Raw genomic sequence first — 27,395 nt, 5'->3', positions numbered from 1 at the left:
CACCGCCACCGCCTCCTCAGAGTCCTCTCCAGGATGAGGGGGACCCAGGTGCTGGCTCTCTGTGGCCCTAAATCCCCTTGTTCCCCTCACCTGGGTCTCCCTCAGGCTCAGAGCAGCAGCAAAGCCCCCAGGGTATTGGCTCCATCCGCAGATGCCAAGGGAGACTATCAGCTCACCCACCACAAGTGCCCCAGACCTAGGCCAGGTCCTGGGCTTGTCCCCCGCCTCCCCCTGCATCCTCACATCCTCTCAGGCCACCCTTCCAGTCATATCACCGACACCTACCTGTGCCAGGCCAGGGAGGAGCCAGGCACACCTGCGGCTGATGCCAGCCTCCTCCTATGGGGAAGTGCGACTGCAGAAATGCTAGGGTGGAGGCTCAGGAAGGCAGCAAGGAAGCAGGTGACTTCTGGCCGGCTCTGTGGGTATCTGCCAGCCAACGGACAGGGAGGACGCTCCAGGCAGGGGGCCAGCACCGCACAAAGCACAGGGGCTTGACCGCCGTGCTGAGGAGCAGAGACAACATGAAGGGCGGCTCGAGGGAAGTGTGTGTGGCAGGAGAGGTGGGCTGGGGCTCCCAGGCCCTCGGGTGCCTTTCTGAGGATGGGGAGCTTCCTCCTGCAGGACTTGGGCAGCCCTGAAAGGTTTTTAAGAGGGGTGACATGATCTTGCCTGGAGGATTCCATGGACAGACAAGCCAGGCGGGCTACAGTCCATGGGGTCGCAAAGAGTCAGATATGACTGAACAACTAACACTTTCACTTTCACGATCAAAGCTGTGTTTCAGTAACATAACTCAGATCCCTCAAGACTTCTTTTTCTGCTTCAGTGTTGTTTTTAATGCAATTCCGTTTCATCTGGACAGAAATGGGCCAAAGGGGGCAAATTTTGCTGGAGCCAACACTGGCCTGGAACACTCCTGCTCGTCCCTCTTGGGGATCACCCTGACCCCACATTGGTGAGCAGGCCTCAGGCTCAGGCCGCACCTCCAGTCCAGGATGCAAGAACTCGGCCCTTAACACACTCAGCTGCGTGGAGGCAGCAGCTCCCCACCAACAGGCACCAGGGGAAAAAATCTGAAACACTGGCAGCCACCACAGCCATGAGTCCAAAAGTTCAAAACTGCATTTTTCTCTTTAAAGCAAATGAACTGCTTCATCTAAGTTTACTGGAACTGAATGACCAAGATTTCATGCAAGATGCCCTTACTTCAAAGAGTTATCACCAGAGGGCCTGGGGGCAGGAAGGGAGCTGGTGCTCACCTAATCAACACCTTGTCTGGATGAAGAAACTGGGCAGGGATGTGACTGGCAATGCTGACAGTCCCAGGTAGATGAAGCCCTAGTTCCTTTAGTTCTTTCTCAGCCAGGATATTGGCTAAAACGCCTCCACCAGGTTGACATCATCAGAACTTGAGAAGGGCCCCGTCCTGTTGCTTTGGACAGCTTGGGCACCAGGGACCGCAATCATTCCACACACCAAGCGAAAGTGAAAGTGTTAGTCTCTGTGACCCCACAGACCATAGCCTGCCAGGCTTCTTTGTCCATGAAATTCTCTAGGCAAGAATACTGGAGTGGGTAGCCATTCCCCTCCCCAGGGTATCTTTCCAACCCAGGGATCGAACCTAAGAATTGCACAGAATCAAACAGCAGGAGATTCTTTACTGGCAGAACCAGATTCTTTACCATCTGAACCACCAGGGAAGCCCTCCACAAACCAAGCCTGAAGCCAAAACTCCAACCTCCAGTGGAAAGCAAGACAGCACCTCCCAAACACCTCATGGCCCCGTGGGTCTTGCCCAATCCAGAGGAGAAACAGAATTCACGCTGTAGCTGCCTGTTAGGCAGAGAGAGCCAAGCCTTGGCCTCGGTCCTTACAAGGCAGCACTGAAGTTTTCCAAATGTTTAGGGAGGATCCAGATGCTGGGATGAGCTCTCTTTTCCACTGGAATCATTCAGATTCCAGAGGAAAAACCCAACTGCTAATAAAACACTCAAAAGCACAAAAGGATCCTAAAGTTTAGCTGGAAACTAAAGGATTCAGAAAGAAATCAAAATGTGGATATTTTCAGTGGCCTAAGGGGGATGCTCTGTCTCCACTTCCTATGAACTGCACTGTCCAATATTCCCAGTTTGAGGGTTAGGATGGGCTCTGGCTTCCATGATGGACATCGGTTCACCGGGCCTGTGCACCCATCCTCAGGTTTCAGGAACCTGGTGCTGTGAGTCCTTGTGGAAGGAAGAGTTTCACTTGCCACTGGGGAAGCTGTAACTCCAGAATGTATGAGAACATGGGCATGTGGCCTAAGCCAGCCAACCAGATGCTCCACCTGGGCTCTGCCTCTGGATTGAGTGACACCACAAAGAATCAAGGAGAGTTCAAAACATTCCAGACGTGGTGGCAGCATTCAGGTTAGCTGGCAGCCAGGCCAGAGGCATCATCATTTTGTCTTCAGTTCCAGCTACCCAGCTTCACACAGATCCTGATAGATTTCTGAGCCTCCTTCTCCAGATTTCCAGGACATTCAGTGAGTCACCAGATATCCTTCCAATACATTCCTTTTCTCATTAATTTAGCCAGAGTCAGCTTCTGCTTTTGCAGACCAAAGACCTAGACTACCCCAGCATGTCCTTCGACCTCTACAGACTCCTCTGGCCCCCCAAGACAACACCTTTGCTCAAGCTTCTATCCTTCCCTCTGAGAAAAGTCTCATTTAAATACTCGTACATAGGAGAGGATTATAGCCACCTTATAATCACAGATATGAACAAAAAGACATAAATGCTGAATATAGCAATCCATCCTACCCAGGTTCTAAGTAGATGCCCCAATTTGGGCAATTAACACCAGAAATTAAAAGCATTACCACTCTTTTGGACTCTTCTCTGTTTCCCCATCAGTTCAGGGCAGGGTGGACTTGGAGTCAAGAAACCTGAGTTCGAGAACTTGCACATGTCATTCCAACCCTGGGGCAGATGGTACCTGTACCACCTATTTCTCTGAGAGGTTAAATCAAATGAGAAGACCCTACTCATGGCAAAACTCCAGGAACTTTTAAATTCCTAAGTCAATCATTCCTTTCAGTCCTCTCTTTCTTGATGTCCCCAGGGATGAATAGGTGATCAATTTCAACTCAATAAAAGACATATGAAAATATGTACCATGTGCTGTACTTGGTGAACAAAATAATGATCTCTGTTGTCATAAAATGCAACGCTTCCTCCTCCTTTGGCATCTGTGGCACCAAGCTCTCCTGATGTCCTTCCTTTCTTCTTGGTCTCCATTGCTGACTCCCCTTGTACTGTACCCATTAAATGGGGATCCCCTCACCTCCAACTGCATGCTCTCCATGGGTGATGCCATCAGGTCCCCTAGCTCCAACTGTGTCCTGGTGATTCCCAAGTGTCTGTTTCAGAATGTCTGACAAACAGGGGGCTAATGGGAGGTAATCGGATTTGTCTGGAACTTGTCTAGAAGCTGTAGCTGCACAGTGAGGAATCATTTTTACTTAAATGATATGTTTATTGGTTACTTAAATGATACATTTATTGATAGCTTGCTTAGAGTCCATGGGGGAAGCAATGCTCCCCACTGCCATCCTCCAGTGGTATATCTTGCCCCCAGACCCACGTGTCCAACTGCCCACTAGAACTGCTTTCTCGAATGTCCTGCAGTTGTCTCCAGAGATTAGACTCAGTGTCCCTCCCCTAAAACCTGCTCCTTCCCCCTTATGTTTCAAGTAGAAAGCTAAGCAAACACTCTAACTTCTTCCTTGCTCTGTTCATTTGGTTGGGCCTCCAGGCCTGTCAACCCAACTCCCATGACACCTTCCTAATCCAGCTTTTCCCTCCCGCACCGCTCTGGCTCCGACTCTTTTTCATCTCGCCCCAGGGACCACACTGACCTCCTGCAGTGACCTCCTCACTGGTCCCTTTGCTGCCCAACTTCCCCGTCTCCGGTCAATCCTCCATATCACAGTGAGTGATCTTTAAAAAGACAATCTGATCCTCTCTCTCCCTCATACACACACACACACACACACACACACACACACACACACATCCATGGGACCCTAGGGGCTCCCACTGCCCTCAGAGTAAGGTCCAAATCTCTCTGCTGACACCAATGGCTGGCCCATGACCTGGCCCCCGCCCGCCCCTTTCTGCACCGCCTCCCACCAGCACTCCACCACACCCACTGCTGTCGCTCCCAGAGCAAACCGTGTTGTGTCACACCTCCACGCCAGGCCCTGCCTGAGTTGCTCCCTGTGCCTTGAATGCCCTGACCCCCTTTGCCACCTGGTGGACGCCTACTCCTTTCTCAGGACTTGGCTCAAACACCAGCTCCTCCAGAAAGCCTCGTCCTCATTAATTCCATAGCCTTCATTGGGTACAGGTATGGGACAAGGCACTGGGGCCGTGCTAGACCTTGCCCAATCGTCCCACTCTCCTCTGGCCTGGACGAAGTGACCCCATCCTGCTTCTGAGCCCTGCACACCCCTGAATCCTTTCACCCTGACATCCGTGGCACTAGTGGCTCTTAGCTTTTGTGCGTGTCTGTCTCCCTCAGAGACTGTGAACGCATTGAAGCAGGAGGCTGACTCTTCTTTATCTTTGCATCCCCAGTACCTTGCATATGGCGTGAGTGACTGAATGAAGAATGGGAAGGGGAATCATTCTATAAACCATGACAGGCAGCATTCCACTGCTACTGGGTATTCACATCCGAAATGCTAGCTGGATACATCAGCACAGGCTCTTTGAAGGAAAATCCTGAGCCCTCCCCCACCTCCAGTGCAAGTGGAAATGAGGATCCAAGAGTGGCTTTGACCCCTAAGTTGTCCCAAGCACATGCTGTTGGGAGGCCACAGAGGAAGCGGACACAGGCTCATGGGGTAGATTCCTCGCAGGCCTCTTACAATTGCCAGCAGTAGGGAGGCTGGGGAGGGGAGACAGGGGAAGGAGAGAGAAGGAGAGCAGATGGGGAGGACGACGGCCTTAGAGCAAAGTGTCTGCCATGCATGGCACTGCCCTCTCCCAGCCCCACAGCAATGACAGGTCACCCAAAGCTTAAGTCCTTCCTCTGCAATCTTGAAGTTTAAAACCCACTCCATGGATCTCTGTATCACACCCTACTCACCTGTTCAAAGAACCTTTCTTGCTTAGTCGCCTATGGTTATTTCCTAAATTATAAACCTGCCGTCTGTTCAAGGGTGAGCCTGGGCAAAGAGCCCCGAGCCTGCTGCCTGCAGGATGTCACAGTACTAGCGTTCAGCATGCTGGGTGAGACTGTACTGTTTGAACACACACATATTTCATACTACAGAGGCCCCAAGTTCAAGCCAACCACTTTATCTGCTGCCTGACCTTAGAAACAACACCTTCTTCCAGAACTAGAGGAACCGCCTAAGATGAAGTATCAAGAGCCTGTGTGTCTGCCAGCTGCCTGCTGCCCTACTAAGGGACTTTCAAGGTTAACCCTGATTGCATTCTTATTTTTCACTTTTCACACTGACTTTATTTTATTGTTATTTATTAGCTGCAGCACAAAGGATCTTGATCTTCACTGAGGCATGCGAACTCTTAGTTGCGGCATGTGGGATCTAGTTCCCTGATCAGGGATCAAACCAAGGCCCCCTGCACTGGGAGCTCCAGGTCTTAGCCACTGGACCACCACGGAAGTCCCGACACACTGTTTAGAATCTGATCCTCAGAAAATGCAACTCCACCAAACTGCATTTTCTTAGCTGACAGGTCCCTCTGGCTATAAACCTCAGAAGCTGACTGCCAGCCTCCTGGAGAGAAGGGGCAGGTGGGATCTCTGATTGGGCCACATGCAGTGTTCGCAAAACTGCAGCTGTTCTACATATGCCCAGTGAGAACAGTCAGTCTTGCATTCATGGGCTTTCCCAGAGGGTGCTAGAACAGTGCTCCTGGGCCTTCTAGCACCCCACTGTCTTCCTAAAGACCTCGCTTTCACCCTGGGTTTTGGTTTTGTTTTTCTTTCAAGTTTCTTCTTTTTAAATCTTTGTGTACTGCCTGAAGGAAACTAAAGAGAACACTGTAAACAAAACCCTTGGTTTACAAATACTGGAACTGCTGATTATGATGACTAAGACGATCGATGCAGGATGGTGAAAGAAAATGGAACGTGGGGGTTGCGCCTGACTGAGTTCCACTGAGCAGCTGTGTAGCCTCAGAGAAGTCACTTATCCTCTCTGAACCTTTTAGTTAAATCTGAGTTACCTCAGGTACCCTTTCCAGCTTTAAATTCTCTGAGATGCTGTTACTACGGTTACTATAAAACAGGATGATAACAGTCTCTAAGGTCCTAAAGCTAGAAAAGGCTCATCAGTTCTAAAAACTGATTATTTTGTGAAACAGCAGACTCTAGACAATGTGGGTTTATTAAGTGCAGTTTATGCACAATTTTTCAGAAATAGTTTTCTAGGAAAATCCCAGTTTCACCCTTATAAGTGCATCAAGAAACTTCAGTTAAAAGTTGAATTCAACATACTGACTGCAACATTGCATGTAACAGCAAAACACTGGAAACAACCCACACATGCTCTTCAACAACAGACTAAAGAACTTCCCTGAGGGTCCAGTGGTTAAGAATCTGCCTTGCAATGTAGGGGACCTAAGTTCGATCCTTAGTCGGAGAACTATGATCCCACATGCCACGGGGCTACCAGAGGGCCACAGCTAGAGAGCCTGTGGGCCATATGATGCTGTGAAGGTCCTGCGTGCTACAACTAAGACCTGATACAATCAAATAAATAAATAAATAAATATTTTTTTAAAAAACAGTTAAATAAATGATGGTATTTTCAGACAGTGGAATATAATTTAGCCAACGGAAAATATGAAGCAGCTCTATGGGCACTGATATAGAACAATCTCCAAGACACATTAAAAGTGAAAACCGCAGAATGCAGAACGCTCTGTAGAGTATGCCAGCATTTGTTTATATATTCATATTTTCTTCTATGTGCAGAAGCCACATCTGGAAGCATGGCTGAAAAATGACAAATTGTAGTTGCCTAAGACTGAGACACTTAAGGATTGAAGAAATGGGCAACATTAGAGGATGGGAAATTTACTTTTTCAAAATATTATGTTATCAAATTTATCAATATTTTCTTATGGGTTCTGTTTTGTCCTTTTCTTAAGAAGGTCTTCTTAAAATAAAAATTTTAAAAAGGTCTTCCTTCTCTCAAGGTTAAAATACATAATCATTTTTCTAATTCTATTGCCCATTTATATATGTTTATATCCGTATCAGCTTCCCTGGTGGCTCAGCAGTAAAGAATCCACCCACCAAGCAGATCTGAATTTGACCCCTTGGTCAGGAAGATCCCCTGGAGAAGGAAATGGCAACCCACTCCAATATTCTTGCCTGGGAAATCCCATGGACAGAGGAGCCTGGTGGGCTACCGTCCATGGGGTAGCAAAGAGACAAGACTTAGCAATTAAACAGCAGCAGCTGTTTAGAATATATATATATCTGTATAGTAATCTATTGTCTATATTGAAACTATTACACTGTATGGACTTTTCTGGTGGCTAAAATGGTAAACAATCTGCCTGCAACGCAGGAAACCCGAGTTTGATCCCTGAGTCGGGAAGATTCCCTGGAGAAGGAAATGGCAACCCACTTCAGTATTCTTGTCTGGAGAATTCCATGGACAGAGAAGCCTGGCAGGCTACAGTCCACAGGGTTGTAAGGAGTTGGACATGACTGAGAAACTAACACTTATACTGTATAACTTACCCCTATTGAATTTTGAACTATATGTATGTATTACCTGTTTTTTAAAAATCCAAGTATAGTTGATATACAATATTATATTATTTCAGGTGTATAACACAGTGATTCAGTATTTTTATAGGTTATATTCCATTAAAAATTATTACAAGATCACAGCTATAATTTCCTGTGCTATATATAATATATGCCTGCTGCTTATCTATTTTATACATAGAGGTTTGTGTCTCTTAATCCTATACCCCAGATTTGTCTCTTTCACTTTCCTTTCCCCTTTGGTAAGCACCGGTTTGTTTTCTATGAGTCTGTTTCTATTTTGCATATACATTCATCTGTATTACCTTTCAGATTACACATATAAGTGGTATCATACAGTTTTATCTTTCTCTGAGTTAGTTCACGAAGCATAATATTCTCTAGGTCCATCCATGATGCTGCAAATGGCAGAATTTTAGTCTTTTAACGTCTGGATAATATTCCATTCTGTATATATCTTCCCTATATATATATATGGGCTTCCCTGATGGCTCAGATGGTAAAGTGTCTGCCTGCAAAGCAGAAGACCTTGGTTCGATCCCTGAATCAGGAAGATCCCCTGGAGAAGGAAATGGCAACCCTCTCCAGTATTTTTGCCTGGAAAATTTCATGGACAGAGGAGCCTGGTAGGCTACAGTCCATGGGGTGGCAAAGAGTCAGAATGACTGAGCAACTTCACATTATATATCTTAATCCATTCATTTGCTGATGGGCAACTTGGGTTGTATATTATCTTTTGGAGAATAAAAACTGAGGGGAAAAAAAAAAGAACCTATCAGATTTTTTAAATTTATTTATTTTCTTTTTGGTCTCACCACTTGGCATGTGGGATGTTAGTTACTCAACCAGGAATCAAACCCACAGCCCTGCACTGGAAGCAGAGTCTTAACCACTGGATTTCCATGGAAGTCCCAACCAGATTTTATTTTTAAATAAAAATTTTAAAGAATCTAGCATATGGGGTGCATTTTATGGTATGTGAATTATATCTCAATTAAAAAAGAAAGACTCTAGCTTATACGGCAAGGTTGAGATTAATAGCACGAGAACTGAGTGGAGTCAACAGAATCCTCCCAGTTAAGACTGATGTTAGGGTTCAGCCAGGATCTCCCCAAGACTCAGCTTTATAGTATAGTCTAGTTTTATAGGTCAATACCTGTTTGGGCAAATCAAAGCTGCAGTCAACCAGGAAGCATCTCTTTGCCTTCCTCATAATTCTTGTCTGAGAGTTCCCCAGTTCTTTGTATCAGTTGGTTCCCTTGGAGGACCAGGCCAACCCAGGAAATGAAGGTCTCCCCCTCCTCAGCCAGTGCTCAGGCTTAGGACATCCTGGGGCAGGTCAGCTAGGTTCAAATCAAGACAAGGAGGAGCCCATGCTGAAGCTGGACAGATCTGTCTAGCACCCAGGGGGAAGAGGCACTGGAAAAGAAGCCGAACAATGAGGTGCAAAGCCAGGGGGTACCAGAGAGAGTCTAACAGGCTCAAGGAGGAAGGTGGCTAGATGTTCAGAATAAAGACTGGGAACCGTGGTTCTTGGTGCTTGGCTCGGGTGTGTGTGCCTATGCACAGCCAACAATATCGGAAGACCACTGCACTGCCGCAACCTCACCATCACACCATCATCCTCCTCATCAGACATCCCCTGGGAACACCAGGGAGGACAAAGATATATAAAACAGGGACTTCCAGTATAGTTAAAAGTGATAATACTGATCCACCCAAAAGCATATTTATGAAGCCAAATGAAAGATGTTATTGGAGCTATGATCCAAAGCTGAAAGTCCTCTAGACCAAGTTTTAAGGTTCCTCCATTAGGGGGCCCCAGTGGATGTTACTGGAATCTCAGGGAGAGGCCCACAGGGTGGAACAGAGGAAATCCTTAAAGAGAGAAACAAGAACAAGGCTAAAAAGGACAGCAAGACTAAGCCAAGTGGGAGAGAGGAAAGAGAAGGCATTCCAGACTTCCGGGAAAGCATGGAAGGTAGGAACGCTTGCCACCAGCAGTTTGGACAGACACACAGAGCGGGTCACAGGGTCAGAGAAGAGGGTTAGGGCAGGAGAGTAGTGGAGGCCAGACCCCTGTGTGGGAGGCCCCGACTGCCAGCTTAGAAGTTTGATCCTTACCGTGCAGACAGTGGGGAGCCATTGAAGGTTGCTGAGCAGGAGGGTGACCCTTGCAAACAGGCATTTTTAAATGAGATTACAGAGGAGCCCTTTATCCCAGGCTCATTCAAAGACCTGTGTATATTTCAAGTGGCACTTGAGACAGAAAGTCGTAAAGCAGTGCCCTGTGTCATGTAGAAGAAGAAGAAAAGAAAAAGGTTTAAGGGTCTCACAAAGAGATGCTTCAGTGAGAATGAGAAAAGAAGGGGGGCACATTTTAAAGAAGGAAACAAATTTGCAGGACAGAACCACCAGTCATCTGGAAAACTGCAGCACTTTCTTCAGAGTCTGGAATGCCCTCTTTTGGCTGGAGTGGTTCTGCCTCCTTTTTTGGAGGTTAGTTGTGATGTCAAAACACAGGCTTGTGGTGCAGGGAGGCGGCTGGGAGGAGGCAGATGAACAGAAATATAAATACTGGGCCCGAGAGCGTAAAAGGCCTCCACACTAAGACCACTGTCTTGCAGGGGGACTTCTCCATCTGCCCCTCTCAAGTGGAGGCTCAGAGTTTTTGTCAAAGCTACTGGGAGCTTCCTAATTACCCAAACAGCTTCTCCTCTTAAAACAATAAAGTGATTTTTTAAAAATCTGTCAAGTTTTGATGCAGAGCTTTGTCGGTATTGTTCCTACACATGCATAGTGAGGCAGGAGGCAGGGCTGTTCTGGGGCCACAAACCGGGCAGTCACTTTAGGCCATAAATCAGCATTTACGTAAAATGGGAGAGGAAGTCAGGATTAAGTTTCCGGTCTTAACCTGGGCTGTGTATAACTGAAAATTCTGTAAATAAAGAGGCAAAGCTGAGCAAGCCAGGGAAGGGCCTGAGTTAGGCACAAAAATCACCCAGGCTGAACTGATGACAAGGGCAGGCAACTGCTCCAGGCGGCTCTACAGTTCCAGGGGTGGGGAGTGTCTGATTCCTTTTTTTTTTTTAATAGTTTCATTTATTTATTTTATTTATTTACTTTATTTTTTTTTATTTTTTATTTTTTTGGCTGCGTTGGGTCTTCACTGCTGCACAGGTTTTTATCTAGTTGTGGCAAGCGGGGGCTACTCTCTGGTTGCGGTGCTCAGGCTTCTCGATGTGGTGGTTTCTCGTGTTTTGGAGCACAGGCTCTAGAGCACTGGCTCAGCAGTTGTGGCACTCGGGCTCGGTTGCTCCTCAGCATGTGGGATCCTCCTGGACCAGGGACAGAACCCAAGTCCTCCGCCTTGGCAGGCGGATTCTCATCCACTGAACCACCAGGGAAGCCCTGAGTCCTTCTTTCTTTGGCCTCTGCTAGAGGTTCATCTCCCCCGCTCTCCTCCCACAATCCCAGGGGGCCTTTGGGCACTTTTAGTCTCTGCACGGTCTATACGAAGACAAAAAATTGCAAACTCAAAGCTGTCTTTCCTCTGGAGTCAGAAGGGAATGCTCCCCTCCCCTCCCCTCTAGACTAGTGCTGTGTACCAGTGGGCTCTTACTAAAGTAGCCCTGGTCAGGTGATGCAGCTAACAGGACCTTGACGGTCAAGTTCAGTAAAAACCCAAATGTACACAACACTGCAACTCGTGGGAACTCCCACCTTTGCAGTGTTTTTGCTCTAGCCCTCCTTCTCCTGTGGCAACTGTGTCTGGATGTCCCAGACTTTCCAGAAATGTCCCCATTTCACGTGCTTTTCCTTGAGTCTCTGGAAGCACATAGGTGTCTGCCAGGGATTATGCCCTAATGTTTTAGTTGGACAAATGGTCACTGTGCCCGTGACATGCAGCCGGCATGAGGTTGCAAAACAGCGTTTTCCCTCTGGGTGAAACTCCATTCCTTGATTGGGGAGAAGGCCAGGCATGGGGAAGCTCCAGGGTGCCGGGCCATGGGTACCCATCACCGAGTCACACAGTTCCCTCAGCAGGGCCGAGTGTTGCCCTGGCAGAACCTTCTGCCTAGGGCATGGAAAGAGTGGGCTGAGATTTGGCATGTTGGAAGAAAGGCCCAGCATGCAGCCTGTCCATGTTTGTGACTCTGTTTTAAATCCCTCTGCTACAGTTAGCCACCTCTGAGGCCCTCAAAGAAAACCTGTTTGCCTTCTTTCCACACTTGAAGGCTTAGCTCCCTTCCTGCCGCACGGTGGCTCAAAAGGTGTGAGGACCCCCTCAACCCTGGTCTGTGTAGCCGGGCTTGCTCAGGAAGGAGGGAGGGGTTCCTCTGGAGAAAAAGAATATGAGTCACTCCTCCACCCCCACCCCAGACACTGGCCACAGACAACAGTCTCAAAGACCCAGCACTTTTCCCTTTGCCCAGAACACAATAAAGGAATTAGGGACCCACCTACTAAGTTTCTACATCTGACACTTGACGGCTCAAAGTCTAGCTCACCAGCACTGTCACACATGTCTGACGTGTCCTCTTTGCAGCCAGGCCCCAGGCCAGTCACCATACAATTTTGCTAATTCAAACTGCTTTCCCGTTTAGGGAGGTCGATAGCCATCTCCCATCTCCTTTTCCTGCTGACGTCATCCCACATTTTCTACAGGCACAAATAAGGGTACAATTCCTGGGACAGTTTTCAGGCTGCCTGAGGTTGGGAGTGGAAGGATCCTGCCCTCCCGGGCCCACTCTACTTTTCTGGCCATTTGGCAAATTATCTGAGGTGAAGGGAGAGGCGAGGAAATAAATCACCGGGCTAAGGTGAAAGGCCGAAAAGAACTCGGCGACTGCAGCTCAGACCTAGATCTGTCCTGGGCATTTGCAATGCAAATGCGCGTTTTGTTCGCTGCCACCGAGGTCTTGCACAATAGCCTGTGTATAAACATCCAGGCCAACAATGCCTGACTGTGCAATCACGCTGTAATTACAGGCCGGCAGGAAGCTGCTGCTAGGAACTGTTCCATTCAACTTCTAGACATCCCATGTCGGAGTCTCCACCGCACCGACGAACATTCCTGCACACACCAACGCGTCCCCGACGCGGCCGCTGCCGCTCCAGTTCCAGACTTCCAAGCCCCGGAGCCCGGGCGCCACCCGCCCGGCCCGCCAGTCCCAAGTTACTTTGCAGAGATGTCATAAACTTCTCAGCTGTTCTTTAAAAAAAAAAAAAAAAAAAAAAAAACACCCTACGCCACGAGGCTACCGAAGGCGGCGCGAACCACCATCGAAGTTCCCAAGCACATTCCTGCAAGCCTTAGCAGTTTTGGAAGAACAGAAAAAGAGAGAGATGCCTCAGAGTCCACTGGAAGCGGGTTTGGGAGTTTTATATAGAAAACACTCACATATGTATGTGGGTGTGCTGACAGTTTTTATGGCTAAATTGCAAAGTGTTAGGCCTTAGTGATTACTGTCGGGCTTGGGACGTGGTGTAGGAGGAGAAGGGGGTGGGGGAGTCAGAGGAATTCGTTCAAAGGGGACTTTGGGGCCGTTCTGGGTTTTGCCTTTTGGAAATGCGTAGGGGTGTTTCCCAAACTTCCAAGTGGCTGTGCTCTTCCTCACTGTCGGGCCAAGCAAAGAAAAGTGCGGGGGAAAGTTCCTTTAACTTCCTTCCAGCAACCTCAGCGAGGGCTGCGAAGAATCAGAGCGCGCGTCCCTGGGAAGCCGGGCGGAGGCTGGGGGACGGCTGCGCCCAGCCTGTCGGGATGGCCGCCCCCACCCCCACCCGGAGCGGAGTACTAGACCGGGACGCCGGCCATGGGAAGCCCCTTCCCTGCGCCCCTGCGCTAGCCAATGGTGCCTGGAGAGGCCCGGCTGCAGCCCCGGGCTGCTCTGAAATCCCGCGGCCAAACAGGGTCGCAGCCCGGGGCCCGGATCCCGGCTGCAGAGCTCGCTCCCTGCAGCGGCCCCCGCACGCCACCCCAGCGCCGCCGGCCCTCCCCGCCCGCGCCGCCGAGCCCGGACCCCGAGCGTTTCGGGGGCCCCCACGGCGACGCCGCGGCTGCGGAGGGGGGGGCGCCGAGCCCCGCGACTCACCTGCGCGCTGGATCCCGGGGCCGCTCGGAGGGGCGCGGGGCTCGGGGCGCAGGCGAGCAGGGCTCGCAGACTCAAACTTTGTTGCTCTCGGGACGGCGCAGTCGTCACTTCCTCGCGGAGCGGGTGGCGCGGCCCGGGCGGTGACCCAGCAGCTCGCGCGGTGGCGCGCCGGGCCCTGCAGCCGCCCGCGTCCCCGGCTTTGCGCGCCCTCGGCCGCGGAGGGAAGAGGGCTACGGTCCGCCTGCGTCCCTCCGGGGGAGGCTCTCTCCAGCCTGGTCGTTTCCGCGCGAAGATGTGCTGGATCCAGGAAGATGGAGTTGGGGTTCAGGGGCCCAGAACTGGAGTTCCAAGGAAAACAAAGGATGGGAAAGGAGGAAGAGAAAGTTCTTCTGTTTGATGTTGAGGCTAGAAAATCATGTTAGAAAACACGGGGCTCTGTGTTCGTTTTTGCTTTGCTTTTGTTTTGTTTGCACCAAATAATGCCTAAGCTGGGCCTTAAAACTCGGGTCTCCTCTTCCCACATCCCCTCAAATGATCGGCACTCTTGTCCTTCGTCATTTCCAGGGATTATAAGGGCGCAGGACGTATAGCGTTTATAACTGACTTCAGGGGGCAATCTCAGCACCCAAGTTGGGGCTGCAAAATAGTTTTTGTTCTAATCCTCCCTCGCGATTTCCACCTCCTCCTTTATACTCAACTCACAGACCTCTTCGGGGCCTGACACAGTCTGTGTTTCATCATGGACCAAAAGTGACTTGGAGAGTAGGGTGGTGTCCTGACAAAAGGAGCTTCAGGCAGTAGTAACTCCGAAATCTATAATCGCCCAAAGTACATTAGCTCACGTTATTAAAAACTACAACAACAAAAAGCCATTTTTTAAGTTTCCGATAAGTAGCAGCAAAGTAGTTTAAACGGCAGAGGCAGTCTTTCGGGAGGCAGTCTTTCAGGAAGAACTCTTGATCCGGTAAAGCTGGAGAGAAAACCGGTTAGCCTTTGCTGTGGTTTAAAAAAAAAAAAAAAAAAAGCAGACATTTGAAACAGCAGTGGAGGGCTTTCATAACAGAAACATTAGCTTCATTGTAACTTGTGAAAACAGGGACCTTTTCAAAGGTGGTTCAAAAGCATCAGTTAGGACTCAACAATTTCCCCTTTTCCCCCAAATACTGCTGCTACTAGCACATTGGCCAGATCACAGAACCGCCTGTTCCAAGGCTTCATCTTTTTACTAAGGCACAGGAAACCGCAGAGTTGAGTGAAGGCTTTGTCCAGAAAGGTGGATGTAAAACTGATAGAAAGTGACACCTGAGAAATGATCCTCAGGTCTGCATTAATACCGAGTGGGAAACCACAAAGGCAGGCTCACCCAAAGGTTAGGAGTATGAAGACAGACGGTCTCCTAGCAACATGTAAGCCCCTACATGGTAGCCCTGTATGCACTGCTCTCATTTCTACTGAGACATTATTAATTCAGTTCAGTTCAGTTCAGTCGCTCAGTCGTGTCCAACTCTTCGCGACCCCATGAATCGCAGCACGCCAGGCCTCCCTGTCCATCACCAACTCCCGGAGTTCACTCAGACTCACGTCCATCGAGTCAGTGATGCCATCCAGCCATCTCATCCTCTGTCGTCCCCTTCTCCTGCCCCCAATCCCTCCCAGCATCAGAGTCTTTTCCAATGAGTCAACTCTTTGCATTATTTAATGGCATGTTTTAAATAACCACATGTATCAGGTGAGAAAAGCAATCTTGCTTTGAGAAATAAGTTCATTACTAGACTCTCAATCATTATAAATTCTCTGAAACTTTCCTAACACGCTATTTGGGGGTGGTGGTGGTGGAGGGATTGTCCATTTCAATTGTGAAATAGAAGTTAATTTCTCAATGTGCTCTGCTTAAAGCAGGCGATGATGATAATCTAGGCATAGAGAGAATATGCTTCTGAAAATCTTGTTGTACTCCATCTTCGCTAGAACAAGAGCAGAATATTTCTTTGTTCAGTATTGTGATTCTGAATTCTCAGTCACAGTTTCATGAATATTCAGTATTACTGCACGCCCAGGAATAATTAGCAGACAGTGTAAATGTCTGAAGGATACTTATGCATGCACGGACATGCATCGCTTTTTCTCTGTATAGGGTGACATATTTGCTGGAGTATCACCAAGTGCAGAAGCTGTTGCAGGCACCCTCGAAAACAGCCCCCTGCTAACAGGGGTCCCCTCCCTCTGGGTATTCATGCCCTATACAATCTCCTCTTCTTGAAAGTGGGCTAGACTAATCGACTCAATTCTAACAAATCACGTGTGGCAGAAGTCATGTGATGTCACTGCTGAGACTAGGTTATAAAAAAAAACCTAATGTGGCTTCCATCTTTGGTGCTCTGTTTCTTTTCTTGCTCTTTCTTGGATCACTCACTGTAGGGGAAGCTAGTTGCCATGTTGTAAGGCAACCCTGTAGATGAGGCTCAAGGCTGCCCAACAACCACAGGAGTTAGCTTGACAAGGGATACCTCCCTTTGGCCCCCTCCCAATCAAGCCTTCAGGTGAGGCCTTCAACCCCAGGCAGCAGCTGCCTCATGAAAGCCCTTGTGGCAGAGATATCCAGCTAAGCTGCCTGGATTCCTGACCCACAGAGATTGTAAGATAGTTAATATTTGTTGTCTCAAGCTGCTGTGTTTTGGAGTAATTTGTTACACAGGCACAGATGACTAATGCACAGGGAAAAGAGAAGTAAATCATTAGGGGTCCAATAACAAGCTCACACACATTTCCTGGTCCCTCACCTGGAAAGCAGGGCATAGAAAAAGAGGCAGGGTCCTAGACTAGTCCTAAGTGTAACAAGCAAATCCTAAGAACAGAAGACCCAGTCCTTACCCTTTTTTACAGAACAGGGGTCATCCTTAACTTTAAAATAGGTGAGAGAGCATGTGTTGCTGCTCAGTCCCTGGCAGCCCTGGTATTGAGTGTCATCAACCTGCTAGTGAGTGCAGATGTCTTTGTGTCACAAGAATTGACGTCTGTCCAGGTGTCCTCTTCCTCCTCCTCAGGGCATCTGCTCTGATCCCCAAGACCTTGGCACACCCAGTGACTGTGGAGTCAGACCGTGGTCCTGGAAGGGAGCTCAAAAGACAGGCCTTCAACCCTGGCATCCAGAAGAGATAGGTCCAAATGTGGGAACACAGAAGGGATAGGAGATTTCAGCGGGGGATCCAAAAGAAAGGCATGTGGTCCGGCTGTCAAAGAGCAAGCTGTGAACTATCTCTGATAAGAATCGTCTCCACACTGCTTCCAGGACTACAAAGAACTTTCTGTCCATGTGATGGTTATTTTTCTCTCAGCATCACTTCCTCTCTGACTGGAGCTAATCATTTGAAAACACAAAACAAAATTTTAGGAAGCAGGACAGATGTTCTACTCCTTTGCCCCTTTCCATGGCATCTACTTAGGGCTGCTCCCCGCCCTCCATGTTCCCCTCCCCTCAGCCAGTCCCACAGAAGCTGGCAATTGTAGAAGCTGTTTCTGTTTCCCTTCCAGAGACACTAAGCTCTGCTTCTTCTCATGTGCAGTGGCCACAGCTGCTGTGTTGCCATGCCGTCATCTGGTTGCTATGACTTATGAGGTTGTGGATGTGCCAGAACGTGAATCTATTAATTTAACAGGAACTAGGCTCAGCACATACATTCCCTGTTAGGTCATTTGCTTTGCTACCTAAACCACATCCAATGTGTTCAGCAATGGGAACATTTCCTAGAGTCTGGCTTTACAAAAATGCTAAATGCCCTGAATTTTGCATCTGCACAGTCAGTTTTATATTATTAAATTATTGTGGAGGACATAAAGACATTCTAGCAGGGATATGCAAAGAGATTAGCTCAGGGGAAAAAAATTAAGGGGAGGGAAATAGGCAAAGTCTCTAGTCTTCATCCTCTACATACTGAGGTCCTTTCTGCAGGAGGTGTCTGTCCTCACTTCGGTAGAAATCCTGTCCTGAGCCGGGCTGCTCAGTGACAAGGTCTAAGCCCTAGGGCACTGGTGATGGGTGCCACAGTGAGAGAAACCGCTGTCCTCTTCTGGGGCACCCGCAAGCAGGCATTTTTCATTCACCCCTTCAATTAACACTTACTGAATGTCTACCGGTGGGTGTGCAAGAGAAACAAAGATGAAAAGGACAAAGTCTCTCCCTAGTGGAAGAGAAAGACACATAAACTAGAATGCAACGTGAGAGGTATAATAATCGACTTCTACCTCAGGTACTATGAACTTCCAGAGAAGGAAGCAAGTCAGTCTGGAGAAGTGGGTTATGGGTCACTGCCAGTGTTTTTCTTTAAAAAAAAAATTGTTTTCAAATTATCAGATGCATTGCATTAAGTAATAATTATTATTTGGTATAACTTTTGTTTCCCTTGTGCACAATAATATATTTTTTTATGGAATCATAGTGTAAAACATATTTCCTGCATGCAGTCAAAGAAGTGTGAAAGTTCTGGGTTTAAAGAGTAATGAAGAACTATCAGAACTGCTGACAGCCTATGATGGGCCAGGCCTCAAGGTGCTGTCCCATTAGATAGTTGAAGAGACAAGTCATGACTTAAGACAGTCTTCAGATCCTTCTGAATTCTCCTTTAGTAAATCAAGACCAAGCCTAAAGAACCAGCTCCTTGAGTCCTCTCTGAACAGAGTAGAGGCCCCTTCCACCCAAGCCAGTTAGGCCACCTCTAAGGCAATGAAAGAGCAGCCACTGCCTTTCTGGCCTGCCAGACGGTGGGAGGGGAAAGAGGAAAGTGAGAAGAGGCTCAGAAATGCATCGTGGAGACTTCCCTGCTAGTCCAGTGGCTAAGACTCCATGCTCCCTATGCAGGGGGCGCCAGTTCAATCCCCAGTCAGGGAACTAGATCCCGCCAGCTGCAGCTAAGAGTTCACATGCCACAAATAAAGATCCTGCATGCTGCAACTAAGAACTGGTGCAGCCAGATGAATTTTTTTTTTTTTTTTTTTAAGTATTATGCTTTTCCTTCTCTCCAGGTCTCAGATGGGAGTGGGGAAGGTGCATTACCTAATGAGTGTACTTCAATCAGGGGCTTCCTAGGCAGCACTAGTGGTAAAGAATGCAGTACAGGAGACATAAGAGTTGCAGGTTCAATCCCTGGGTCGGGAAAATCCCCTGGAGAAGGCCATGGCAACCCACTCCAGTAACTTTGCCTGGAGAATCCCATGGACAGAGGAGTCTGGCAGGCAACAGTTCATAGGGTTGCAAAGAGTCAGACGTGACTGAAGCAACTTAGCACACACGTACATAGGCAAGCACAAGGGGGGAGGGAGTGGTTCTCACCCAGCCCCGCCACTGGCACTCTGAGATAGCTGCCTCCACAGTGGTTTTGTACCCCACAGAGGGCAGCCATTTCAAAGTGAACCTGGTGGTCAAGCTGGGGAGGCAGAGCCAGGCCTGAGGCTTAGTGTTCCTGAGTTCCCGCGGTTTCCACATGGCATAGCCAGCCTGTTGACAGCCAGCAGCCTTCCATGGAACTGCCTTGGTGGAGCAAGGTGACCCTGCAACAAGCTCAGGGCAGACATGGGTCTGCACTAGTGAAAACACAGGGGAAAATGAGCACCAAGTTGCAAAGCGGGAGATGCCAGTGCTGGGAGGTAGGGGGTGGCTTTACTAAAGAATCCACAAGTTCGTGTGCTGTAACTGGTACCATCAGGGGCCTGCCCAGCCAGCAGAAACCGAGAGGACGGGGCATCTTGATATGATGGTTAGGAACAAGGATCTGGGGCTGCCCACACACTGCCTGGTTTCATGTCCCATCTCTGCCACATACTACCCATGTGACCTTGGACAAGTTACTTACCCTTTTTGCATCTCAGATTCCTTGTCTATAAAATGAGGATCATTGCGCATACTTGATAAGGTTGTTATAACATTTAAATTAGTTTGATTTTTTTTTTTTTTACTGCACCGGATCTCAGCTGCAACGCTTGGGATCTTCAATTTTCAGTTTGTGGCACGTGGGATCTTTAGTTTCAGCATGTGGGATCTAGTTCCCTGCCCAGGGATCGAACCTGGGTTCCTTGCATTGAGAGTGTGCAGTCTTAGCCACTGGATCACCAGGGAAGTCCCAAGAATTAGTTTGTAAAGCTCTTATATATGTGTTCCTTAAGTGTCAGTTATATAAGGAAATCATTCACCAAGCAAAAGGAATTCTATAGGGATGTCATAGGACTCCAAGGCCTCCAAATTGGATTTTTAGTAAAAAATCCCCCCAATCATCAGCTCATGAGCAAAGTTGGATCAGCTGTAGACTGTACATTTAAGATATGGTTTAAGTTAAAAGGTTTGGCTCCTCTGCATAGTTTGGCTGAAAAGATAGACACAGAAGTTTTTTAAGTAAGACATTCAGTTCAGTTCAGTTCAGTCGCTCAGTCATGTCTGACTCTTTGAGACCCCATGAATCGCAGCACGCCAGGCCTCCCTGTCCATCACCAACTCCCAGAGTTTACTCAAACTCATGTCCATCAAGTCGGTGATGCCATCCAATCATCTCATCCTCTGTCATCCCCTTCTCCTCCTGCCCGCAATCCCTCCCAGCATCACGGTCTTTTCCAATGAGTCAACTCTTCGCATGAGGTGCCCAAAGTACTGGAGTTTCAGCTTTAGCATCATTCCTTCCAAAAAAATCCCAGGGCTGATCTCCTTCAGAATGGACTGGTTGGACCTCCTTGCAGTCCAAGGGACTCTCAAGAGTCTTCTCCAACACCACAGTTCAAAAGCATCAATTCTTCGGCGCTCAGCTTTCTTCACAGTCCAACTCTCACATCCATACATGACCACAGGAAAAACCATAGCCTTGACTAGATGGACCTTTGTTGGCAAAGTAATGTCTCTGCTTTTGAATAGGCTGTCTAGGTTGGTCATAACTTTCCTTCCAAGGAGTAAGCATCTTTTAATTTCATGGCTGCAGTCACCATCTGCAGTGATTTTGGAGCCCCCCAAAATAAAGTCTGCCACTGTTTCCACTGTTTCCCCATCTATTTCCCATGAAGTGGTGGGACCGGATGCCATGATCTTCGTTTTCTGAATGTTGAGCTTTAAGCCAACTTTTTCACTCTCTACTTTCACTTTCATCAAGAGGCTTTTGAGTTCCTCTTCACTTTCTGCCATAAGGGTGGTGTCATCTGCATATCTGAGGTTATTGATATTTCTCCCAGCAATCTTGATTCCAGCTTGTGCTTCTTCCAGCCCAGCATTTCTCATGATGTACTCTGCATATAAGTTAAATAAGCGGGGTGACAATATACAGCCTTGACGTATTTCTATCTGGAACCAGTCTGTTGTCCCATGTCCAGTTCTAACTGTTGCTTCCTGACCTGCATATAGGTTTTTCAAGAGGCAGGTCAGGTGGTCTGGTATTCCCATCTCTTTCAGAATTTTCCACAGTTTATTGTGATCCCCACAGTCAAAGGCTTTGGCATAAATAGATGTTTATGAAAGCAGAAATAGATGTTTTTCTGGAACTCTCTTGTTTTTTCCATGATCCAGCGGATGTTGGCAATTTGATCTCTGGTTCCTCTGCCTTTTCTAAAACTAGCTTGAACATCTGGAAGTTCATGGTTCACATATTGCTAAAGCCTGGCTTGGAGAATTTTGAGCATTACTTTACTATCATGTGAGATGAGTGCAATTGTGTGGTAGTTTGAGCATTCTTTGGGATTGGAATGAAAACTGACCTTTTCCAGTCCTATGGCCACTGCTGAGTTTTCCAAATTTGCTGGCATATTGAGTGCAGCACTTTCACAGCATCATCTTTCAGGATTTGAAATAACTCAACTGGAATTCCATCACCTCCACTAGCTTTGTTCGTAGTAATGCTTTCTAAGGCCCACTTGACTTCACATTCCACTTACCTTCAATTGTCCAAATGCAATTTAAGAAGGGGTTGTGGTTGGTTAACAGAATAACAGTCCTCCCCAAAATGTCCATGTCCAAATTCCTAGAACCTATGAATGTTAATTCCCCCAACAAGGGAAGGTTGCTAATTGTGCTATGCTGTGTTGGGTCGTTCAGTCGTGTCCCACTCTTTGTGACCCCATGGGCTGTAGCCTGCCAGGCTCCTCTGTCCATGGGGATTCTCCAGACAAGAATACTGGAGTGGGTTGCCATGCCCTCCTCCAGGAGATCTTCCCAACCCAGGGACTGAACCCAAGTGTGCTAATTAGCTCATCTTAAAATAAGGAGATTTTCCTGGATTGTTGGGATGGGCCAATGTAATCACAAGGATCCTTAAACATAGAAGAGGGAGGCAGAAAAGGAATCAGCCAGAGGGAGACTTTGGAAGAATGGTCAGAGAGATACAAGGTTGCCAGCTTTGAAGATGGAGAAAAAGTGTCATGAGCCAACAACGAAGGTGACTTCCACACACTGGAGAAGGCAAGGAAACAGATTCTCTCAGAGACTCCAGAAAAGAATGCAGCCCTACTGACACCTTGATTTTAGCCCATTAGATAAAAATCTGCATTGCTTTAAGCTACCAATTTTGTGGTAATGTGTTACAGTAGCCATAGAAAACTCTTACAGGAGCATTTTCTAAATGTAGTATTTTCTGGGAAGTATTTGCATCATGTGTTAGACACATGTGTTACAATGTGTATTAGAAACCCCAGTTTTCAGATTACAATCTGAGCGGGAAGTCTAGCTGGGTGGGCCAGGCACAGTACCAGAATGTCAGCTCCCTGGCAGGTTCCCAGAGTAACAGACCCTTGAAACTCAGGGACAGGTCTTTTAAAGTACAATGGTATACAGTTTCATCCGCTGCTTTAGGGATGAACTCCCAACACGCAAACTGTTTTTAGGAGCTTCTCAGAAGTGGTAACTGCTGCTGCTGCTGCTGCTGCTAAGTCGCTTCAGTCGTGTCAGACCCTGTGTGACCCCATAGACAGCAGCCCACCAGGCTCTCCCGTCCCTGGGATTCTCCAGGCAAGAACACTGGAGTGGGTTGCCATTTCCTTCTCCATTATAGTCCAGCTGCTGCTGCTGCTGCTAAGTCACTTCAGTCGTGTCCGACTCTGTGCAACCCCATAGACAGCAGCCCACCAGGCTCCCCCGTCCCTGGGATTCTCCAGGCAAGAACACTGGAGTGGGTTGCCATTTCCTCCTCCAATGCATGAAAGTGAAAAGTGAAAGTGAATTCGCTCAGTCGTGTCTGACTCTTTGCAACTCCATGAACTGCAGCCTACCAGGCTCCTCCACCCATGGGATTTTCCAAGAGTACTGGAGTGGGGTGCCATTAGCAGGCCACAATATGGAGGGCAAGTGTAGAAATGGTTAATGAGAGCAAACCAGAGTCAGCTGTCAAAAGCTGCTGTGGAAATTCTCTGTGCATTTGATGACCACACTTTCCCAGAAAGGTGGTGTTACCACCCAGAGTTTGTAAATGAATCTTTCTTTTCACAATGAAGAGGAAAACACAAACCCAAGAGTCAAGGCAGTTTACACAGCATTCCTGGGATCTAGGTCAGCCAGCAACACCAGACTTCAATCCCTCTGCACAGGTTGCTTTTTCCTGTTCATAGCTCAAAGGTTAAGCTCCCTGCACAGTGGGGAGGAAGTTTTGTCACAGTCCTCTGCCAGTAATAAATATTGGTCCTGGGACATCTCTCTTAGCAGCAACATAGGAGGTGTCATTCGAGTTCTCAGGCCAAGAAGTTGCTAGACATTCATGAGATTATCTTAGGTCTCATGACTTATGGGAAAAGGAAGTCCTCCTATTCTGGGTGTGGTAATATCTGGGGATTACCACACAAGGGACCACATAGTGTGGCCATATATAGAGTCTGTGAGCTCTTTGGGGAGTCTTTGTGAACTGGAATTTTTCACAGTATCTCCAAGGAACTGTGTTAGAAAAGCTGTAGTTTGTGGATTTCTTACACAGGGCACAAGACCCCGTGGACTCCCTAATGTATCCCCTTTTATTGATACATCCTAATTTCAAATAGTTTTCCAGAGAGCATTAAGGTGGAAGGACCACTTTGGATGACCAGGTCTACACGTCCATTTAGAGCAGCCCAGGCCATCAGCTGGACCATTTGTGGCCTCTCTATCACTCTTGTATTTTTCTTTTTTTGGCTGCACTGGGTCTTTGTTGCATCATGTGGAATCTTTCATTGAGGTACGGGTACATGGACTCTCCAGTTGTGATGCACAGGCTCCAGAACATGAGGGCTCAGTAGCTGTGACATGTGGGATCTTAGTTACCCGACCAGGGATCGAACCCACATCCCCTGAATTGCAAGGCGTATTCTTAACCACTGGACCACCAGAGAAGTTCCTCTATCACTCTTTTAGAATCACTCTTGAAAGCTGTCCCATTTGAACAGCCTTTGCCCTGCACTGTGGGGCTTTGCCTGGTTTCCTGACATAATTTTTCCCTTTGCCCCTAGTAGGAGGGTGTGGTCACTGACTCACCTTCCAGGCTCTCCCCATCTGAGATCAGTGAATTGGTTAACTTCCACCTAATGTGGTTGCAAAGAACCGGAGGACCTATAGAATGCCACTGAACCCCCATGTGGACCATATCCAGGTTCCTGGTGTTCTGACTATGTCTATGAGCTCCTGTCTTGAGCTGCATTGATCTTCCTTTAGCCTAAGAATTCATCCTCCCCTAGGCAGAGTACCCAAATCAACAGCCTTGATGCCTAACAATCAGCGGTCTGGATTCTGGGTCTTGGTTACAGGATTCAAAGCAACTGCTTTAGAGATGGAGACCATGTAACAATTAAAGGCTGATTTGGTGATCCATTAGTCTTGGTTTCAAATGAGAGACTAGAACAAGTCAGGGGGGTCTTGTAAACTGTATTGTGGTGACTGGCAAACCTTACCTCGTTTATTACAGGTATTGACGGATGCAGATGGCTGTACATCGATACCTGACTGCAGTGTGGCCCCCGTGGCTCTCCCAGCACACCCTATTTCCAAGAAGCTGATTTGGAAGGCTACATTCTTCTCCTTTTTGTGAAGTTATGGAGCTTCTAGAGGTTTCTAACAGCTGTGCAAAGGAACACTTTGAATTGCCTAAACCCTGTCAAGGCAGTGAATCAAGGGCTATGGGCATCAAAAAGTGAGACACATGCCAAAATCCACAAACAAACCTTCACATGTTCTTTCCACAACCAAAACCAATAGGAATCAATAGAGCAAGGACTGGATTAACTGACCTCCACTTCCACTCGCCTGTCTTCCCCATCCCTGGCCTTCTGCTGTAGCTAGAGGACTGTGAGCTCACACACATCACATTTCTGCATACCTTATGTGTGTCCCTTGTGAGCAGACTGCCCTTTGTTCCAAGCTATCTTTTTCAGATTGTGTCTTTCTCAGACCAAAGTACAGGCCTGCTTACTAACTATTGCTTCAAATCTGGTTTCCTAAAGTTTAAGGTTCCTCTCTCACAATGGGCCTCACTGTAAGGGCAGGTCACTTGGCCCTCTTTGTATTGCCTTTGGGAACTGGGACTCAGGAATCACCACAGGAAAATGTCCATACTCTTGCTACTGTTGCTGTGGATAAAGAAGTCCTTTGTTTCTGATGCAGAGGTCTCCTGTGTTCTGCCAGCATCCATGTGGCAAGTTAACTTGTTAACTTGCAAAGTGGGTAAAAAACATCTGAGAGCCTTCACAGTTATTGACAACTTTTTTTTTTTTTTTTTCTCATATAACACTCCTCCTGACCCACCAGCTCATGCCCCTCAGGCCTGTGATCCCTAAAGCCTCTTTGGTAGTTTGGGGCCAAGGGGAAACTACTCCCACAGAGGTGAGACAAACCAAAAAACCAAATTAAAGAGCAAGGTTGAAGCTAGGGAAGGACTGAGATATCAAGAAGCTTGGTTTAAACCCAAGACTGGGGACAGCTTGTACTTCTGGGCTGTTTATAGCTATATCGTTGATTATATGTTCCAGTCAACTGACAGGCAATTCTAAACCCGCTTAGGTAAACAAACTCGTTGATTTTCTCATATGTAAAATAAAATGATTTGGATTACATTATTTCTGAGGTTCTTTCCAGCGACGATATTTGTGTGTTATGAATGTGCGACAAAGCTGCCTAGTGCACACACTAGGCACTTGACCTAATTTAAAATAATGATTGCAAAGAGGACTGTGATGTAGTAGAAAGAACATAGCATTATAACTTAAGAAATCTGAATTCCACAATGAAAGGTAATATATTCTGTGCTGTGTGCTTAGGCACTCAGTTGTGCCCGACTCTGGGACCCAACTCTGGGACCCACTGACTGTAGCCTGCAAGGCTCCTCTGTCTAAATGTGTATAAGGTCTTTTAATACTCAAATAACCCATTTTTTAATTTTTTGAGACAGAAGAGGGATATTTATGAGATCTAGCTAAAAAGTGAATCACATTGTCTCAGGTTTGGGTTTCAGTGAAAGCACTCCTTTCTACTAACAAAGTTATTCACTGTTGGGGAAAAAAGGAAGCCTGAATTCCAGTCCCATTGGACAAGTGACTTGGCAAGATTGAGGAGGCAAGATGTTTTTAGGTGGCTCAAGAGTGTGCATTAAATCACAATGAAAAAGTAAGTTTTTTTTCAATTCTCTTTCTATTTTTCTGATTATGTCAAAGGGAGTGAGTGAGTGAAAGTCGCTCAGTTGTGTCCGACTCTTTGCGACCCCATGGACTATACAGTCCATGGAATTCTCCAGGCCAGAACACTGGAGTGGGTAGCCTTTCCCTTCTCTAGGGGATCTTCCCTACCCAGGGATTGAACCAAGGTGTCCCACATTGTGGGCGGATTCTTTACCAACTAAGCCATAAGGTCCGTTTACTGTTAGCGTGTCTTTGTGTTTAGTTGCTAAATTGTGTCCCACTCTTTTATGACCCCGTGGACTGTAGCCTGCCAGGCTCCTCTGCCCGTGGGATTTTTCAGGCAAGAATACTGGAGTAGGTAGCCATTCTCTTCTCCAGGGTGTCTTCTCGACCCAGGGATGGAACCCACGTCTCCTGCATTGCATTCTTTACCGCTGAGTCACCAGGAAAGCCCTAGTGTGTCTTTAACAGCTTGTTAATATGCACTAATTTTCCTTTTCACAAAGAAAGAGAGGTCTCAAGCTCAGACACTTCACAGACTGCACTGTTTCCTGACCCACAAAATGGGAAGAGTGATAATATCTCCCTCAGTTTGTTAAGAAGGAAATAACACAGCATCTGAAACCCTCAGCCCAGGGCCCAGCTGGTAGATGTCTTCTGATAAAGTAAAAAGGTTGATAACTTGGCTCAGCATCCATCCTGGTGCAGCCCTGGCCCTTCACTCCCACATCCTCATGATAACCCTGTGTGGTAGGTGCTGTTATTCCTGCTCAATAACCCCTCGAAATAGCTATGGTTCTCCTAGTGTTACAGATGAGTGAGCTAAGGCTCAGAGAGGTTAGGTAACTTGCCTGGAGTTTTAGAACCGGTAAGTGGCTCCAGGTGAGGTTCAAACCCACTCTCTCTGAG

The 27,395-nt window shown here is 47.5% G+C and overlaps 1 protein-coding gene across 1 annotated transcript in view; it reads right to left on the bottom strand.

Annotated features, from left to right (window-relative positions):
* Window positions 1–14,086, bottom strand: part of MIDEAS (mitotic deacetylase associated SANT domain protein) — a 72,588-nt gene extending 58,502 nt beyond the window's left edge. The window contains exon 1 of the mRNA XM_006046575.4: window positions 13,899–14,086. The gene's annotated coding sequence lies outside the window, so the exon portion shown is untranslated. The remainder of the gene's footprint in view (window positions 1–13,898) is intronic.
* Between the last annotated feature and the right edge of the window lie 13,309 nt (window positions 14,087–27,395).

The sequence above is a fragment of the Bubalus bubalis genome, chromosome 11 (assembly GCF_019923935.1).
Source record: "Bubalus bubalis isolate 160015118507 breed Murrah chromosome 11, NDDB_SH_1, whole genome shotgun sequence".
Taxonomy (NCBI): domain Eukaryota; kingdom Metazoa; phylum Chordata; class Mammalia; order Artiodactyla; family Bovidae; genus Bubalus; species Bubalus bubalis.
The sequence above is the reverse complement of the archived record's forward strand: the minus strand, read 5'-3'. Positions and strand labels throughout refer to the sequence as shown.